Source organism: Chiloscyllium plagiosum, unplaced genomic scaffold, assembly GCF_037043375.1.
Source record: "Chiloscyllium plagiosum isolate Xiang-an unplaced genomic scaffold, Cpla_swu_hap1 HiC_scaffold_26, whole genome shotgun sequence".
Taxonomy (NCBI): Eukaryota; Metazoa; Chordata; class Chondrichthyes; order Orectolobiformes; family Hemiscylliidae; genus Chiloscyllium; species Chiloscyllium plagiosum.
Genome location: NW_028270164.1, coordinates 11,217,680 through 11,236,711, shown reverse-complemented (window position 1 = coordinate 11,236,711; position 19,032 = coordinate 11,217,680). Strand labels below are relative to the sequence as shown.

At 43.2% G+C, this 19,032-nt stretch overlaps 2 protein-coding genes across 4 annotated transcripts in view; one reads left to right on the top strand and one right to left on the bottom strand.

Moving 5' to 3' along the window:
• pik3c2b (phosphatidylinositol-4-phosphate 3-kinase, catalytic subunit type 2 beta) overlaps positions 1-3,412 on the bottom strand; it is a 190,271-nt gene extending 186,859 nt beyond the window's left edge. The window contains exon 1 of one of the 2 annotated variants that reach the window (XM_043716445.2): positions 3,120-3,412. The gene's annotated coding sequence lies outside the window, so the exon portion shown is untranslated. The remainder of the gene's footprint in view (positions 1-3,119) is intronic. The other variant, XM_043716446.2, reaches the window with a different exon arrangement.
• Positions 1-19,032, top strand: part of eps8l3b (EPS8 signaling adaptor L3b) — a 77,708-nt gene that overhangs the window by 3,609 nt on the left and 55,067 nt on the right. Inside the window, exon 2 of one of the 2 annotated variants that reach the window (XM_043716449.2) lies at positions 18,223-18,332. The gene's annotated coding sequence lies outside the window, so the exon portion shown is untranslated. Of the gene's footprint in view, positions 1-18,143; positions 18,333-19,032 lie in introns of both variants that reach the window. The other variant, XM_087973472.1, reaches the window with a different exon arrangement.

Below are 19,032 nucleotides of genomic sequence, written 5' to 3'. Positions count from 1 at the left end.
ATCCCATCTACCCTCAATAAGCTTTCGTCCTCCTTCTTGTCAAGAATTTATCTACCTCTGCCTTAAAAATATTCAAAGACTCTGGCTCCACTGTTTTTTAAGAGGTGGGGAATTCCAAAGATTGACAATGCTCTGTGAGGAATACATCCTCCTCACCTCTGTCTTAAATGGACAATGATGTGGAGGAGCCGGTGTTGGACTGGGGTGGACAAAGTTAAAAATCACACAACACAGAATTCTGTGTCTAATGGTCCTGCTCCACAGCGGCCTGATGAAGGAGCAGCGCTGTGAAAGCTAGTGCTTCCAAACAAATCTGTCGGACTCTAACATGGTGTTGTGCCTTGTTTTGAAAAGGAAAACCCTAGTTCTAGATTGACCCACAAGAGGAGACATCCTTTCCACATCCACACGGTCAAGTCCCCGCAGGATCTTATATACAGTCATAGAGTCATAGAGATGTACAGCACGGAAACAGACTCTTCATTCCAACTTGTCCATGCCAACCAGATATGCCAACCCAATCTAGTCCCACCTGCCAGCACCGGACCCATATCCCTCCAAACCCTTCCTATTCCTTTACCCATCCAGATGCCTTTTAAATGTTGCAATTGTACTGGCTTCTACCACTTCCTCTGGCAGCTCATAATGTTTCAATTCAGTTACCAATTACTCTTCCAAATGTCAGCTGGTACAAGCCTAGACTGTCCAACCTTTCTTCATGAGATCATCTGCCCTTTCAAGGTATTAGTCTGGTAATAAAAACAGCAAGTGTTGGAGAAACCCAGCAGGTCTGACAGCTACTGTGGAGAAGGAAGCAGAGTTAACATTTCAGGTATGGTATGACTCTTCTTCTGATTCTGAACGTCAAGCTAAATCAGCTGCATTCAGACTTTTGGCATCTACACTACTTAGCTTTTATATTAGCTTGGTAAGCCTTCTACAAACTGTTTCCAAAGTATTTCCACCTTTCTTTAAGTAAAGAGACCAATTCTGTCAGGTTTACTTTAGTGATGGAAAGGAATAGGTGTACTCCACCGGGTAAGAGTTACAGCTGGGGGAAGAGAAATTATGATGCAATTACAAAAGATTTAGGAAGCGTAGAATGGGGAAGGAAACTTCAGGGGATGAGCATGTTAAAAATGTGGAGCTTATTCAAGGAAAAGCTCCTGTGTGTTCCAGATAAATATGTACCTGTCAGGCAGGAAGGAAGATGTAGAACACTTGAGCCATGGTTTATGAAGAAAGTGGAATCCCTGGTCAAGAAGAAGAAGACGGCTTATGTTAGGACAAAATGTGAAAGCTCAGTTAGGGCGCTTGAGGGTTACAAGGAAGTCAGGAAAGACCTAGAAAGAGAGCTCAGAAGAGCCAGGAGGAGACATGAGAAGTTGTTGGCGGATAGGATCAGGGTTAACCCTAAGGCTATCCAGAGGTATGTCAGGAATAAAAGAATGACGAGAGTTAAATTAGGGCCAATCAAGGATAATAGTGGGAAGTTGTGTGTGGAGTCAGACCAGATAGGGGAAGCACAAAATAAATATTTTTCGACAGTGTTCACTATAGAAAGTGAAAATGTTGGCGAGGAAGATACAGAGAAACTTGCACCTAGACTAGAAGAGATTGAGGTTCACAAGGAAGAGGTACTAGAAATACTGCAGAGTGTGAAAATAGACAAGTCCCCTGGGCCGGATGGGATCTATCCTAGGATCCTCTGGGAAGCAAGGGAAGAGATTGCCGAGCCTTTGGCATTGATCTTCAAATCATCATTATCTACAGGAATAGTGCCTGAGGACTGGAGGATAGCAAATGTGGTTCCCTTGTTCAAGACAACCCTGTTAATTACAGACCAGTGAGTTGCACTTCAGTTGTTGGTAAAATGTTGGAAAAGGTTATAAGAGTTAGGATTTATAACCATCTAGAAAAGAATAATTTGATTAGGGATAGTCAGCACGGTTTTGTGAAGGGTAGGTCGTGCCTAACGAATCTTATTGACTTTCTTGACAAAGTGACCAAGCAGGTAGATGAGAGTAAACCAGTTGATGTGTATATGGATTTCAGCAAGGCATTCGATAAGGTTCCCCACAGTAGGCTATTGTACAAAATGCGGAGGAATGGGATTGTGGGAGACATAGCAGTTTGGATCAGTAATTGGCTTGCTGAAAGAAAACAGAGGGTTGTAGTTGATGGAATATGTTCATCTTGGTGTCCAGTTACTAGTGGCGTACTGCAAGGGTCGGTGTTGGGTCCACTGCTGTTCATCATTTTTATAAATGACCTGGATGAGGGCTTAGAAGGGTGGGTTAGTAAATTTGCGGATGACACTAAGGTCAGTGGAGTTGTGGACAGTAACGAAGGATGTAGTAGGTTGCAGAGAGACATAGATAGGATGCAAAGCTGGGTTGTGAGGTGGCAAATGGAGTTTAATGTGGACAAATGTGAGGTGACACACTTTGGACAGAGTAATCGGAATGCAAAGTACTGGGCTAATGGTAAGATTCTTGGGAGTGCAGATGAGCAGAGAGATCTCGGTGTCCAGGTACACAGATCCCTGAAAGTTGACACCCAGATTGACAGGGTTGTTAAGAAGGCATACAGTGTTTTGGCCTTTATTAATAAAGGGATTGAGTTCCGGAACCAGCAGGTTATGCTGCAGCTGTGCAAAGCTCTGGTACGGCCACACTTGGAGTATTGAGTACAGTTCTGGTCACCGCATTATAAGAAGGATGTGGAAGCTTTGGAAAGGGTGCAGAGGAGATTTACTAGGATGTTGCCTGGTATGGAAGGAATGTCTTACGAGGAAAGGCTGAGGGCCTTGAGGCTGTTCTCATTAGAGAGAAGAAGGTTGAGAGGTGACTTAATAGAGACATACATGATAATCAGAGGGTTATAGTGTAGGTGGGATGGGCTTCAGATTAGTATGATAGGGCGGCGCAACATCAAGGGCCGAAGGGCCTGTACTGCGCTGTAATGTTCTATGTTCTAATACTATACACAGTATTTAGATGTAGTCTCAGGGGACTGAATGGTCAATTTCATATGTTTGCTCATAAGATGCTGTATAAATATAAGTTCTATTCTTTCTATCTTTGTACGTTTCAACATTGACTGCATTTCAGAAGTACCTCATTGACTGCAGACCACATTGTGACATCTTGAAGTTGTGAATATATAAATGCAGGTGTTTCCTTCTTTATGTCATCCACTCCTCTGCATTATTGGTAACCACAAACTTCACATTCCCAGAATGATGGTTCATACCTCCACCATGGCTGTGTTACTAAGCTGGATGTTGTCAGAAGAGAAACAGCCTCAATGATTGTGGCCTTTTCCGTATCAATAACAAAGCAGAAGCCTCAGCAATTCTGTTTTTGAAATGTTGCCACCTGTGCTGAAACACAGCAGCACTACAATTACAGTTGAACATAGAAAGAAAATAATTCTAATCGAAGTGTTTTGGAGCTGGCCAATAATTAGACCCTAGTAATGCATTAAGTACATAGGTCACCTACCTGGCAGAAATGATAAGTGACGTGCACTGTCATGCGGAAAGGCTGAAGCTCTGTTAACTCTTTGGTTGTTTACAGGCAGATTTTACAGTGTTTCTGACAGGCTTAGAGATTTCAACAGCAAAATGTTAACAGTCCTCTCACTCTCCCTCACTCAAGAGTCTGACTGAGAGCTACTTTGAATATATTAAAAATAGAAAAGAGGAAACTAGGCTGGATCTTGTGATTTCATGGAAAGACCATTCAGCCCATCGAGCCTTCTCTGCCATTCAATGTGATCATAGTAGACAGGCAGGAGGCTGGAAGAACACAGCAAGCCAGGCAGCATGAGGAGGTGCAGATGTCAACGTTTTGGATGTAACCCTTTTCTAATTCAATGTGACCATGGCTGATGGAATTCATCAGTGCCCTTTATTTGTCCCAACTGCATAATCCCAGTCATCAGAAATCTTTCAATCTCCTAAACATTTTCAAAGACTGACGTTGCACTGCCCCCTGTTGCAGACAATTCCAAACGTTCACAACCCTTTGAATAAAATAGTTTCTCCTCATCTTGGACCTAAGTGGCATCCTCTTTTGTGTGTCCCCTGGTTTTAGGTTCCCCAACCAGGAGGAATATCTTACCTTCAACTCTAAATAAGTTTATCAAGCCTTGTTCCCCCATCTATCCCACTCCCCCTGAAATCATACAGAAGGCCAATTTTAATTTATTAATTATTTTCTTGCTGGCTTTTCTTCCTCTTCTTGATGCCTTGATACTTGCTGGAGTAAAGGTTGCACATAGAATGACAGCTCTTCAGGATATCTCATCCAGGGACCCATTCCAAATGTGTTGAGAGCTAACATATCTGTGTTTCACATGTTGATTTTAATTTGATGCATTATTGTCACGTGCATCTAGGTACAGTGAAAGGCTTTGTTTTGCATCCATGGCAGACCATACCATACAAAGACCATAGGGAGATGGAACAGAGCATGGAACACAAAATTACAGCTGCAAAGAAGGTGCACAAACAGCAAGTTCAACATTAGATTTAAACTTGAGAGGCCCATTCATAAGTCTAATAACAGCAGGAAAGAAACTGTTCTTGAACTTGTTGGCACGTGTGTTTATGCTTCTGTATCTTCTGCCTGAAAGAAGAGATTGGAAGAGTTTATAACTGGGGTGCATTAGGTTTTTGTTTATGTTAGTTGCCCTTCCAAGGCAGCGAGGATTATAGATGGAGTCAATGGATGGAAGGTTAGCTTGCATGATGGACTGGGCTGTGTTCTCTGTAGTTTCTTATAGTCCTGGACAGAGCAGTTGCTGTGATTTGGAGATAGTGAGAACTGCAGATGCTGGAGAGTCAGAATGGATAAAGAGTGGAGCTGTAAAAAGTACAGCAGGTTAAGTAGCAAGCCGTGACAGAATCCATCAAGATAGAATTCTTTCTATGGTGCATTTGTAAAAGTTGGTGAGAGTCATTATGGACATTCTGAATTTTCTTGCCTCCTGAAGAAGAAGAGGTGTTGTTGAGCCTTCTTGACTGTCTTATTAATGTGGGTGGTCCAGGACATGTTATTGGTGATTATCACTCCCAGGAACTTGATGCTCTCGACCATCTCCACCTCAGCTCCAATGAGATAGATAGGAGATTCAGATAGTTTGACTACAGGGTATTAGAAACCAGCTGTGGTTGGTAGTGCTACTGCCTTTGAGCTTGGAGAGATGTACCATTTCTAAGATTTGAATATATGGTCTGACTAATTGACTATTTGGTATGATACTGAAGGAGTGCTGTAAAATCCATGCGCCTATCCACACTCTCAGATGGATATCAAAGATCTCACAGAGCTATTCAAAGAGGAAGAGGAGGTCTTTATAGTGTTCTGACAATATTTATTCCACCGCTACAAAACGATTTGTATCAGGAACCTCTTAATCCGGCAGTTAAATGCCCCACCACTGAGTTATACCCCCTCAGATGGATTGAAGGAGCTGTTTGGTTAAAATACATGATTGTCATGTGAAGGAACAATTGTGTGAGCAAGAAAACTGTAACAAAAGCAAAGAACTCCAAATGCTGGAAACCTGAAATGAAAACAGAAACCCAGCAGGTCTGGCAGCATGTGTGAAGAGAGAAACCGAGTTAACATTTCGATTTGAGTAAGGCTTCTTCGGAGCTAAAGTTTTATGCACTTGGTGCATGTGCACATTGGTGTAATCAGAAAAAAGACAGGAAGAACTTGCATTTATAGCACCTTTCTCTGTGACTCATTTCCTCACTATCCCCATCAATGCAAGCCCCAAACAGGGGATGCCTCCAGAGTCTAGATTAGAGTGGTTCTGGAAAAGCACAGCAGGTCAGGCAGCATCCGAGGAGCAGGAAAATCGATGTTTCGGGCAAAAGCCTTTCATCAGGAATGAGATGCCCCTAGGCCCTATCAATGGTTCGGGACAGAAAACACTGGAGATTGTAAGCCGAGTCATTAGACAGCACCTCCCAAACCCGTAATCACTATTGCCTAGGTCAGCAGATACTTGAGACCACCAGCTGCAGGTTCTCCTCCAAGCCACTCACCATTCTGAGTTGAAAATGTGTCATCGTTCATTCCCTATCTCTAAGCCAAAATATTTGAAACTCCCTCCCTAACAACACAATGGGTCTAGCTACTCCACACGGACTCCAGTGGTTCAAGAAGACAGCTGACCATCACCTTCTCCAGGGTAATTAGGGATGGGCAATGAATGCTGACTTAGCCAGTGGAATATTTATTCCACGAACGGATAAAAAAACATTAAATCCCTTGATTGGGTAAGCAGAAAAATATTGTATGCCTTGAGCAAGTCCTGTCATGTGGTAATAGTGGCAGAAATGAGTCTTCTTATCAGACTGAACATTATGTACTAGGTGTGCCCTGTGTTATCAGAGCAATATAAATCTAATCACATTGTGGGAGGCACAGTCTTGTTTACACCTGGAAAAGCATGCAACAGGAGCTATAGACTGCCCTGGTGTTGCAGTGGTAGTGTCTCTTCATCTGGGTCAGAAGGTCAGTTTTCAAACCCTACCTGCTGTAGAGATGTGTAATAAACCAGGTTGATCAGAATAAATTTACAATAAAAGCTGTTGCAGCTCTGGTGTGCATTGAATAGTCATAGATTGCCCATGGAATCCTGGGAAAAGAGGAAATTGTTCTTTAGAGCACGTAATTCAGGTTTGTATAGGCCCAGCGTTGACAGTTTATTCAGATCAGTTTAGTATTAGGTCTTTAGACTTGTACACAGGCCTCTTGAAAGGTCAACTTTGTAATATTTTTGTTGGTACCTTTTGCGGACTTGTTCATGCTTGTATATAGTACAGACAGTTTTAGCTGCCCCTACAACACTTTCTCAACATTACTGGACTCAATAGCTTACTCAGTAGGGAGTTTATTTCAATACAGAGTGTCTTCCGAGCTTCAGATAATCCATTGTAAACACAAAAGCCCTAGTTGGGAGCTGCTTGACAACTAGATTGATATTTAACCTGAGGCGGCTGAACGTTAGCTTCGCTAAATTAAAATTAATCATTAACCTCATGGAGTTATGGAAACTGGGCAGGTTGCCTCAGTATAAAGAGCTTGTGTCTAAACATACAGAGCTCAGCAGTGCATATTGCATATGACATTGCTTTAGAAATAGCTCTGATGAAGGCACTACTTTCTACTTCTGTCAACTACAATTTATTTATCTTGACTGACTTTAGGTTGGATTTAAAATTTGGCTTTAGAAATCTAACTCCTTAAAGAAATCTCAGACTGGAGCCTTTGCTTGATCTACATGGCTCCAAGATGGAACAAAGGATGGATCAAGTACACCAGCATTGCTTAAGTGATCCTGGTGCTAGAAGAGTGGCTGGGTTTAAGGTTTAAGTTGACAATAGGCAAATGTCCTGTTCATCGCTCATCCCACTTGCCCGCCCATTTGTCTGCCCACCAGATATCATTCCCCTCACCCCTATTCTTCCAATATTCACAGTCCACTGAGAATCTTTGTCTCTTTTGTCTCCATGTGGATGGCACGGTTGCTCAGTGGTTAGCACTGCTGCCTCACAGCGCCAGGGACTCAGGTTCAGTTCCATTCTCAGGCGACTGTCTGTGTGGAGTTTGCACATTCTCCCCGTGTCTGTGTGGGTTTCTGCCTGGGCCTCTGGATTCCAAAGTTGTGCAGGTTAAGTGGATTGGCCATGCTAAATTTCTCATAGAGCCCAGGATGTGCAGGCTAAGTAGATTAGCCATGGGAAAAGCAGAGTTAGGGTAAGGGAGTGGGTATGGGTGGGATGCTTTTCGGAGGGTCAGTGTGAACCCGATGGGCTGAATGGTCTGCTTCCACACTGCAGGGAATTCTATGATTCTGTTTTGGCCAATATGTGAAATTGTTGATCCATCCATGCTTCCAATGGCTCACCTTCTTAGTCCATACAGTTCCACCAGTCCCAACAAAGTAGTAGTATGGCACTTCACAGGGGGATTGAACATGATTTGACACAGAACCACATGAAGGATTACTAGGCCTGGAGCCTATTGTCTAGTTTTAAGGAACAACTTAGAGAAGAGAGAGTCAGATGGTTTAGGGGAGAGAACCCCAAAACTCAGTGACAAGGCATCTGATGGCTCAGCAGCCCTCGGTAGAGAAATTGAAATGGAGGATGTGCAAGTGGTCAGAATTGGATGCACGCAGTTAAGGCAGTGTAAGTAAATTAATTGAACTTGAAATTTCATTTGGGATTTCTCTCTTGTGCCATTGGAAGAAGGCAGAGAGCCAGTGTGAAAATGCTAGAAATCGTGTATAATTTCAGGGCTACTATTTATAAACCTGACGCAGCAGGGGATATAGAGTCATTGAGTCATAGAGATGTACAGCATGGAACAGACCCTTCGGTTGAACTCGTCCAATAACCAGATATTCCGAAAAGACCACTCCCTCCGTGACTCCCTCGTCAGGTCCACACTCCCCACCAACCCAACCTCCACTCTCGGCACCTTCCCCTGCAACCGCAAGAAGTGCAAAACTTGCGCCCACACCTCACCCCTTACTTCCCTCCAAGGCCCCAAGGGACACTTTCATATCTGCCACAAATTCACCTGCACCTCCACACACATCATCTATTGCATCCGCTGCACCCGATGTGGCCTCCTCTATATTGGGGAGACAGGCCGCCTACTTGCAGAACGTTTCAGAGAACACCTCTGGGACACCCGGACCAACCATCCTGTTCCTTGGATGCTGCCTGACCTGCTGCGCTTTTCCAGCAACACATTTTCAGCTCAGATATCCCATGCCAACCTAATTTAATCCCACCTGCCAGCACCCGGCCCATATCCCTCTAAACCCTTCCTATTCATATACCCATCCAGATGCCTTTTAAATATTGCAATTGTACCAGCCTCCACCACTTCCTCTGGCAGCTCATTCCATACACCAACCACCCCGTAGCCCAACACTTTAACTCCCCCTCCCACTCCACCAAGGACATGCAGGTCCTTGGACTCCTCCATCGCCAGACCATGGCCACACGACGGTTGGAGGAAGAGCGCCTCATCTTCTGCCTGGGAACCCTCCAACCACAAGGGATGAACTCGGATTTCTCCAGTTTCCTCATTTCCCCTCCCCCCACCTTGTCTCAGTCAAATCCCTCAAACTCAGCACCGCCTTCCTAACCTGCAATCATCTTCCTGACCTCTCTGCCCCCACCCCACTCCGGCCTATCACCCTCACCTTGACCTCCCTCCCCCAAGTCCCTCCTCCCAACATTTTATCTTAGCCTGCTGGACACACTTTCCTCATTCCTGAAGAAGGGCTTATGCCCGAAACGTCGATTCTCCTGTTCCTTGGATGCTGCCTGACCTGCTGCGCTTTTCCAGCAACACATTTTCAGCTCAGATATCCCATGCCAACCTAATTTAATCCCACCTGCCAGGACCCGGCCCATATCCCTCTAAACCATTCCTATTCATATACCCATCCAGATGCCTTTTAAATATTGCAATTGTACCAGCCTCCACCACTTCCTCTGGCAGCTCATTCCATACACGTACCACCCTCTGCATGAAAAAGTTGCCCCTTGGGTCTCTTTTGTATCTTTCCCTCTCACCCTAAACCCAAGCCCTCTAGTTCTAGCCTCCACTACAACCTCTGGCATCTCATTCCGAGTGATGCTAAAATCATCATTAATTTCTGGAAAATAATAGTCTCCAGTCAATACATCAGGACCTAATTAGATGTTCAAAGATAGTTCAGGATGCATATGAAATTCAACACTCAGGTAGACAACCATATGTCACACTGCTTTCACTACGGAACATTAATGAAACTTGTTTTCATTCATTCATTTTTGATCTTTTCAGACTCTATATTATTTAACTCCTTACAGACTCTTTCTAATTTTATTAGTTTCCAAAGATTTGGGCATCATCTCTGTAATTGTCTGCATTCTAAATAAATCTAATTAGTGGTACAGACCAAATAAATGATCTGGCAATGAATCACCTTTCAGAGTAGGCAGGAAAATGTGGTATGCTATTCATTGATTTTTAGGGATAATTGTTAGGAACATAAGAGCAGGAGTAGGCCATTCAGCCCATTGAATCTGCTTCACTATTCAATGTAATCAAGGCTGATTATCCACTTCCATGTCTTATTCTCACAATATCATTATATCATTGGTACTTAGAAATCGGTTACTCACGGAATCATGCAATCCCTACAGCGTGGAAGCAGACCATTCAGCCCATCGAGTCCACACCAACCCTCCGAAGTGCATCCCACCTAGACCGACCCCCCCTTATCCTATTCCTGTAACACGGCCAATCCGCCCAAACTGTACATCCTTACAAGCACAACTGATTGCCCTCTGGGGTAGAGAATTTCAAAGCCTCATAACTCTTTATGAAAAAGAAACTCCTCATCCTGCTCCTAAGTGGCCTCCTCCTTACTGTGAAATTGTGTCCCTGATTTTAGACTCCCCAAGGAACCCCCAAGATGTCAGGTGTCCAGAGTTTCCCATTTTTTTCTCCTCTTCTTAAAAGAGTGAGACGACACTGGCTACCTTTTAATCTGCAGGAACCATTCTGAAAAGTATAGGATTTTGGAAGATGATGACCAATTTATTCACTATGTCCAAAGATATCTCTTTCAAAACTGGTGATGTAGAATATCAGGTTCTGGGGATTTATAAACCTTTAATCCCATTAATTTCTGCAACATAGACTTTTTCCTTCACTTTCTCATTCTCCCTTGTTCCTTGGTATTCTGTTTCTGGAAGTTGCATTGCACCTTCCTCAGTGAACACAGATACAATGTTACCCTTTAGCCTCTGTCATTTTGCTTTTGTTCCACATTGTACATTCTCATGGCTTTATTTGTGGTGATCCCATTTTTGTTTTGGCCAAATTTTTCCTTTTCACTTAACTGTAGAAACACCTGCGTTCCATTCTTATCATAGATCAGAGGTGGGGAACCTTTTCATGTTGGAAGGCCGCATTATGTTAGTTAGATTAGATTAGATTACAGTGTGGAAACAGGCCCTTCAGCCCAACAAGTCCACACTGACCCGCCGAAGCGCAACACACCCATACCCCTACATTTACCCCTTACCTAACACTATGGGCAATTTAGCATGGCCAATTCACCTGACCTGCACATCTTTGGACTGTGGGAGGAAACCGGAGCACCCGGAGGAAACCCACGCAGATACGGGGAGAACGTGCAAACTCCACACAGCCTGAGGCGGGAATTGAACCCGGGTCTCTGGTGCTGTGAGGCAGCAGTGCTAACCACTGGGCCACCGTGCCGCCCACTAGTTGTAATCTAATAAGGCCACATCAAAGAAACTTCAATTATATATTCTTCAAACTTCACATTTTTTTAGTTGTGGCGGTCAGTCTGTGAGGATTATTTCGTTGAATTTTCTTTTACATTCTGGTATTTTAAATACATTCATTTTAAGATTAAAATAAAAATAATAAAGGATGAAAAAACATATTAATAAAAAATAAAAGATTTGTTCTGCAAAATATGGATTCATTCAAAAGGCCACACACGATGGCCAAGAAGGCCGCATGTGGCCTTAAGTCCATCGGTTCCCCACCCCTGTAGATCATAGATTTCCTACAGTGTGGAAACAGGCCACTCAGCCCAACAGGTCCACACCGACCCTCCGAAGAGTAACCGACCCAGACCCATTCCCCAACCCTATTACTATAGATTTGCCCTTTACTAATGCACCTAACCTACACATCCCTGAACACTATGGAAAATTTAGCCATGGCCAATTCACCTTATCTGCACATCTTTGGTCTGTGAGAAGAAACCAGAGCACCTGAGGAAACCCACGCAGACACAGGGAGAATGTGCAAACTCCACACAGACTGAAGCCCGAGGCAGGAATCAAACCTGGGGTCCCTGGCCCTGTGAGGCAGCAGTGCTAACCACTGAGTCACCATGCCATTTAATGTTCATTCACACTGTTACTCTCTCTTTCTTTATCATTGTCTTGGTCCTTCTTTGCCATATTCTAAAATCGTCCCAATCCACATTTATTACTATTTCTTACAATGTTCTTAGTCTTTTATTTTAACCTTGTACTATCCTTAACTCACTTAGTTAGCCAGGTTTGAATAATTTTTAGGAGGTTTTGCACTTTGAAAGAAAATATAGTTGCTTAAACTATGTAATAACCCAGTGCCTATGTACCTCTGTACTTCTTAATCCACCTCAACCAATTTGCTTTTATAATTTCCTTTGTTCAAATTTAATACCTTGGCTTCTGATTGAACTACCTAACTCCTCACATAATGTAAAATGTTGGTTAAATTCATGGCATGAGCTGAAAATGTGTTGCTGGAAAAGCGCAGCAGGTCAGGCAGCATCCAAGGAACAGGAGAATCGACGTTTCGGGCCTTCTTCAATCCTGAAGAAGGGCTTATGCCCGAAACGTCGATTCTCCTGTTCCTTGGATGCTGCCTGACCTGCTGCACTTTTCCAGCAACACATTTTCAGCTCTGATCTCCAGCATCTGCAGCCCTCACTTTCTCCTCGTAAATTCATGGCATCCCTTTTAAGAATCATAGGATAGTAAAGCACAGAAGGAAGCCTTTTGGTCCATTGATCTATGCTGGCTCTATTGCAGATCAATCCAGCTAATCCCAGTCTCCCACTCTCTCCCTCTATTCTTTCTTTTTTTTATTTTTCAAGTATTTATACCATTCTCTTTTGAAGGCTAGTGTTGAATACTTTTACACCAAGTTATTAAGCAGTGCATTCCAAATCCCCAAACAAATATTTCACAAAAAAATCTCTCTCATGTTCCGTATGGATCCTTTGCTGATCAGTTACAGCATGTATAAAGATGCAGGTATCAGTTCATTAGGAACTTTCTTCTGAATCAAACTACTTTCTGCAGTTAAAAGCTTTTGGAGAAAGTCTGTGTTGGAAAATGATTGACAGAAGTTAAAGTCGCAGTTGACCGTTTTCACCTGCAGTTTCTGGCTGGATGGCAAGGCCTGGTGTGGCATTGTAGGTTTCAAGAACATCCATACAGCATTGCCGAAGGCAGCAGGAGTAGGGTGGGAGCATGACTTGTAGGTATGGGAAACATGATGGGTCAGTGCGCCAGGTGAATTCTGGGAAGGAGGCTCTTATTAATGGTGTTATATTTTCCCGTAATACCATGGAAAATAATTTATCTGTGCAATGACGTCTTTCATCCATATCACAGTTCAATCCTGCCCTGGAAATGTGCGCAGAAAGCTGTCCTTGTGCTGCACAGCTTTTGTACACAGGACAAAGGTGAAAGTGAGGACTGCAGATGCTGGAGATTAGAGTCAAGATTAGAGTGGTGCTGGAAATGCACAGCAGGTCAGGCAGCATCCGAGGAGTAGGAGAATCGACGTTTCAGACAGGTGCACTTCCTGAGTGGGGTGTGTGCGTGTGTGTGTGCACTTCATGAGGACAATGAAAGAAAAATGAAGAATAACTAAGCTGTCAGTGCTGGGATTAAACACTCTTCTTTCTGATTTTAGCACAAGGTGATTTTTCTCACCTACCCTTTTATGGTGGCAGGAGGAGAGTGACCTTTTGTAGCTAACTAGCCCCAAACAGATGAATAAATTCAGCCTCTCTCTTTATGCCATTGGACACAATAATTGGACCTCCCATTGTTTCTAATCATTTGTAGGATGTGGGTGTCACTGGTTTAGTCCAGGATTTCTTCACTATCCCTAACTGACCTTGGGAAGGTCAACGCACAGTGTTAGCACTGCTGCCTCACAGCACCAGGGAACTGGGTTCAATTTCGCCCTTGGGTGATCATGCAGAGTTTGCACATTCTTCCTGTGTCTGCGTGGGTTTCCTCTGGGTTATCCGGTTTCCTCCCACAGGTCAAAGGTTTGCAGATTGGGTGGATTGGCCATGTTAAATTGCCCATAGTGTCCAGGAATGTGCAGGCTCGATGGATTAGCCATGGGAAATGCAAGTTTACAGGCTCTTTGGAGGAGCAGCGTGGACAAATGGGCTGAATGGCCTGTTTCCACAATGTAAGAATTCTATGACAGTGATGGAAATTAGAATGTTCCAAGATTACAGTTCTCTTTCTGTAACACACTTGAGAAATTTGCCAACAAATATCTTCTTTATTGACTGCAAAGAATGTTGGGTCACCCTGAGGTAATAAGATTTGTTGTCTTAAAAGCAAGTCCTTTCGTTGTTTTTGTGGAGAGAATTTAGGCTGGTCAATACTGTCCCTAAGTTCACACCAATCACAACATCATTGAAATGGAGAAATGGAAGTCCGCTTAATGTACCAACATTTCCATAGTTAAATAAATTGATTAGATATGCATCTCACACTTTGCTCTCTGTAAAAAGTCCATTCCACTCTCCCAGTTTCTCTGAGTCCATCAGATCTATTCTAATGATACTACAATCTGCAGGGGGTGGGGGTTCAGAAATATCTACTTTTTCTCCGCAACTGAGGATTCCCTGCCTCTGTGGCCGACAGGGTTCTCAGCCATGTCCCAACTCTTCTCTTTCTGCTCTCACTCCTTTTCTGCCCTCATATCACACTGATAGGGTCACCTTGGCCCTCCCATTCCACCTCCCCACCTCCGCAGCATCCACAGCTAAAGGATCACTAACCACCTTTTCTGCCAGCTTCAGTGAGATGTCATCACCAGATAAATATTCCCCACCCCTCTCTTTTCAGTGTTGCACAGGTACTGTTCCCTCTGGACACTCTGGTCCACTTCTCCTCCACTCTCAACATCTCCCTACATCCTCATGGCACCTTCCCCTGCAATCGCAGAAGGTTTAACACCTCCCCGTTTGTTCCTCCATCCTCAGTATCCAAGGTCCTAACCACACTGTCCAGGTGAAGCAGCAGTTTACTTGCACTGCACACAATCTAGTCTACTGTATTTGCTGCTCACAATGTGGCCTCCTCTGCACTGGGGTGACAAAACACAAACTGGGTGACCCCTTCACAGACCATTTATGCTCTTTGTGCAAAAGAGACCCTGACTGCCACTTTAACACATCACAGTGCTCCCTGGTCAATATTTCTGTCTTGGGCTTCCTGCATTGCTCTAGCAAAGCTCTGGAATAACAGCATCTCATTTTCTGCTTGGAATCCTGCAGCCTTCAGTTCAGGACTCAACATTGAGTTCAATAATTTTAGAGTCTGGAACATCTTCTTCCATTTCCATTACCCACCCCACACCCCAAGCTTTGTCATCAAGTTTACCTTTGTCATCAAGTGGGCTGCTGTTACTACAGTCAACCCATTTTCATCTAATTATTGTACTTATTAACAGCTTTTCTCCTTATCATAATGCATCCCTTTTTTTGTCTAACTGTCTCCATCTCCACTTATCCTCTAACCCCTTTACATCACTCCTAACCAGCCCCTCTTACCCACTGTCTTCAGCTTATATACCATCTCTTCTTAGCTACTACTAGTTCTGAGGAAGGGTCACTGGATCTGAAATGTCAACTCTGCTTTCTCTCCACAGATCCTGCCAGGCCTGCCGAGTTTCTCCAGCAATTCCTGTTTTAGTTTGAAATAAATAGGTTGTCTCATTTCCTACATTACAACAACAACAAAAATACGTAATTGGCTCTAAAATGTTTTAGGACATCCTAAGGTCACGATTGGTGCTTTATAAAGGCAATTTCCTCCTTTCTTTTGCCTGAATGGGCAAGAGACTCCTTTTTTAATATCTTGATGTGGTAGAAAGAGTAGAACTGAACAGTACACAATGGCTGTACAATGGGGCCCTATCAATTATACAATGAGATACAAACCACAGAATATTATTAATCAATGCAGAATTGTTGTATGCATCACAATAAAAGCTTACTTGGTTTTATTTTTCTGTAGTGATTCCAGTGATTAAATATTTAACTTGCTCTTGGAGAATAGAGGCATTGGTTTAAGAGTGTGTATGTTGCTAAATATGCACAGGGGTAGATTGCTGTTTGTCTCCAAATTCACTCAGTGATAACATCATAGAACATTATGGCACAGAGCCTTCTGGCTCATTATGATTGCATTAGTTCTCAAAGAACTCTCTTTTAAAAATAAAATATTCGGGGGACGCGAGCATTCCTGGTGAGGTCACCATTTGTTGACCTTAAGATCTAGTTATATCGATTGTCTTGCCCTTTACAAACTCTTTTTCAAAGGTTTCCTTTTTTTCAAATTATTATCCCTTTTCTTTTAAGGACCATGAATTCTTCTTCCATCCCTATTTCTTGTGAAGTATTTCAGGTCCTAACAATATAATTTAAAAATCAACCTTCCCTTGAAATACAAAACAATTGTTAATAGATTAGCCAGTATTTTCTTTTATAATTAAAAATATTGGCTTGCCCAAAGTCTGTGCAATAAATCACACAATTCTGATACTCTCTAAGGTGCCAGGAACCCACCGAAAATGTCTTTTACCACCAATAGTGCAGTCAGTTCTGCTTTGAAATATTAGTCTGGATCTAATACTCACTCCAGCCCCCACTATTGCATTTATGCTGCCCTCTCCGCACTTCATGTCAGCTGTGATGAAGAGTCATCTAGATTTAAAATGTTAGCTTGCTCTCTCTCCATAGAGCTGCCTGACCCCCCCACTGATTTCCAACACTTACTGTTTTCAGTACAGATTCCAGCATTTGCAGTAATTGGCTCTCACTTTTCTGGGTTCTGTACATTTTAGATTCAGGAGTCAGAGTTTAACCAAATAGTTGGCCGGGAACTCATAACGGAGTTTATGATAGTTTATTAAGTCTACGAAGAAACTTCTTACCATCCAGGACAAAGCAACCCACTTACTTGGCACCACATCCACAAATATTAATTTCCTCCACCACCAACACTCAGTAGCAGCAGTATATACAATCTACAAGATACATTGTGGAAATTCACCGAGGCTCCTTAGATAGCACCTTCCAAACTCATAACCACCTCCATCTGGAAAGATAAGGGCAGCAAATACATGGGAACACCACCACCTGCAAGTTTCCCTCCAAGCTACACACCAACCGGGCTTGTAAATATATTGTCATTCTTTCAGTGACACTGGGTTAATATCGTGGAATTAACCATAACCCTATCTCCCTCCCGAAGACAATGTGGGTCTATCTATTGAACAGGGACTGCTATGTTCTACCTATTGAACATGGAGTTCTTACCATCACCTTTTCAGGGGCAACTAGAGAATTTCTTGTGGGATGCAGGAGTTGCTGGCTGGGCCAGCATTTGCTGCCCATTTCTAGTTGCCCCTTGAGAAGATGGTGATGAGTTTTCATCTTTAAATGCTGCTGTCTGTGTGCTGTTGGAGTGGGAGTTCCAGGATTTTGACTCAGCGACAGTGAAGGATCTCCAGTATATTTCCAGGTCAGGATGATGAGTAGCTTGGAGGGGAGTGGTATTCTCTCCACGGACAATAAATGCAGGCTCATGGTCCATAAGGGAGAAAGTGAGGGCTGCAGATGCTGGAGATCAGAGCTGAAAATGTGTTGCTGGAAAAGCGCAGCAGGTCAGGCAGCATCCAAGGAGCTCTTGTTCCATAAGGTACAAGGACCAGAAAAACATATGACCTGTGACACATGTCAAAGTGGACGTTTATCCCTGAAGAATATATGGACGGTTGGCTTAGTGTTGATCTCTGTAGCTTGTAGTATCTCCTGTCTGCTCAGTGACCAAAATGTTAGAAAACGCTTGGCCTGGTCTTCCTCCAGCTGAAGATCAAACAACTGCAGAAGTAGGATTGTCTCCTACTTCTGAGCTCACATTAGTATATATTATTTCTGGATACTTTTTTGCACATCCTATGTTGAACATTTGTTCAAATACCTCGGACCAATGATCCCAGGACAGACATCCAAAGTGACACCTTTTCTGTTCATCACTTTAAACATGAGGTTTCCTTTTCATTACCTCATGCTGGGAGGCATTGTGATCCTTTACTTTAAAATATATTGCCATTTATTTTGTGTTACTGGGTAAGAATCCTGGAACTAAACCTAGAGGTAAGAGGGCACAAGCCTTGTCAACTGGGAATGTCATTATGGAAGTCCTCAGCTAGGAATCCTTAGAATTTCTAGGCATTGTTTTCTTGTTTTTCCAGAGAGAGGAGAATCCACCTTTCTGCCAGGTGGCTTCATGTTGTGTTCCTGGTTCCATAAGGATTATCTTTTATCTGACAGGATCTGAATCCAAAACACCTAACGCAACTCTTGGAATTCTACCCACGGAGCCAAGTCTTCCCCTGAAGGAGGAGTCATTTTCTTCGAAACCCTTCTCCACTCCTCTGAAGGTAATTAACGTCAGGGGACATAATAACCTTGGTAGGCCAGCTTGCAAAGAATGAGTTCAAAGTGCAAGATAGCGTGCAGGGTGTGGTTCGTTCCGACTGGTAACCAAAACAAACTTTCTCACCAAGAAGCTGTTTGAGGTCAGAGTCTAATTAAGATTCCATCTACTGGCGATCCCAGTTCAAGGAGCAATTTAATCCAAAAGCAGATTAATGTTCATTTTGCTGTTGTGCATACATCTCCACAGGTTACTTTATCGGTCCCTCAGACAGTAGGAACAAACAGAGCTCTGTAACACCAACTTACTACTGACAGCACCAGTGCCCTCCCACATACTGTTCCTCAAAAGAATGGTAAAAACAGTCCTCTTCCTGGAAGGAGCTAAGGGATCAATGATAGGGTTTGTGTTGGTGGGTGTGGGTGATAGATGCATTTAGGGTAGGGGGTCAGTGGCAAGTTTCTTCGCAGGATCTGAACATCACTGGCCAGGACAATATTTGTTACACATCCTCATAAGCCCAGAGCTATAAAGTCAACACCAAAATTGCTAACAGTAACTTCAAAAGTATCTGTTTTTATGTTGCCCTGGGTCCCAATTGGATGGCCACTTGAAGGAAATAGTTATTTTCTAACCAATTTGTTTAATGATGCTAGCACACACCTCTGGGAACTTGAATCTAGAATACCTGACACTACCACTGT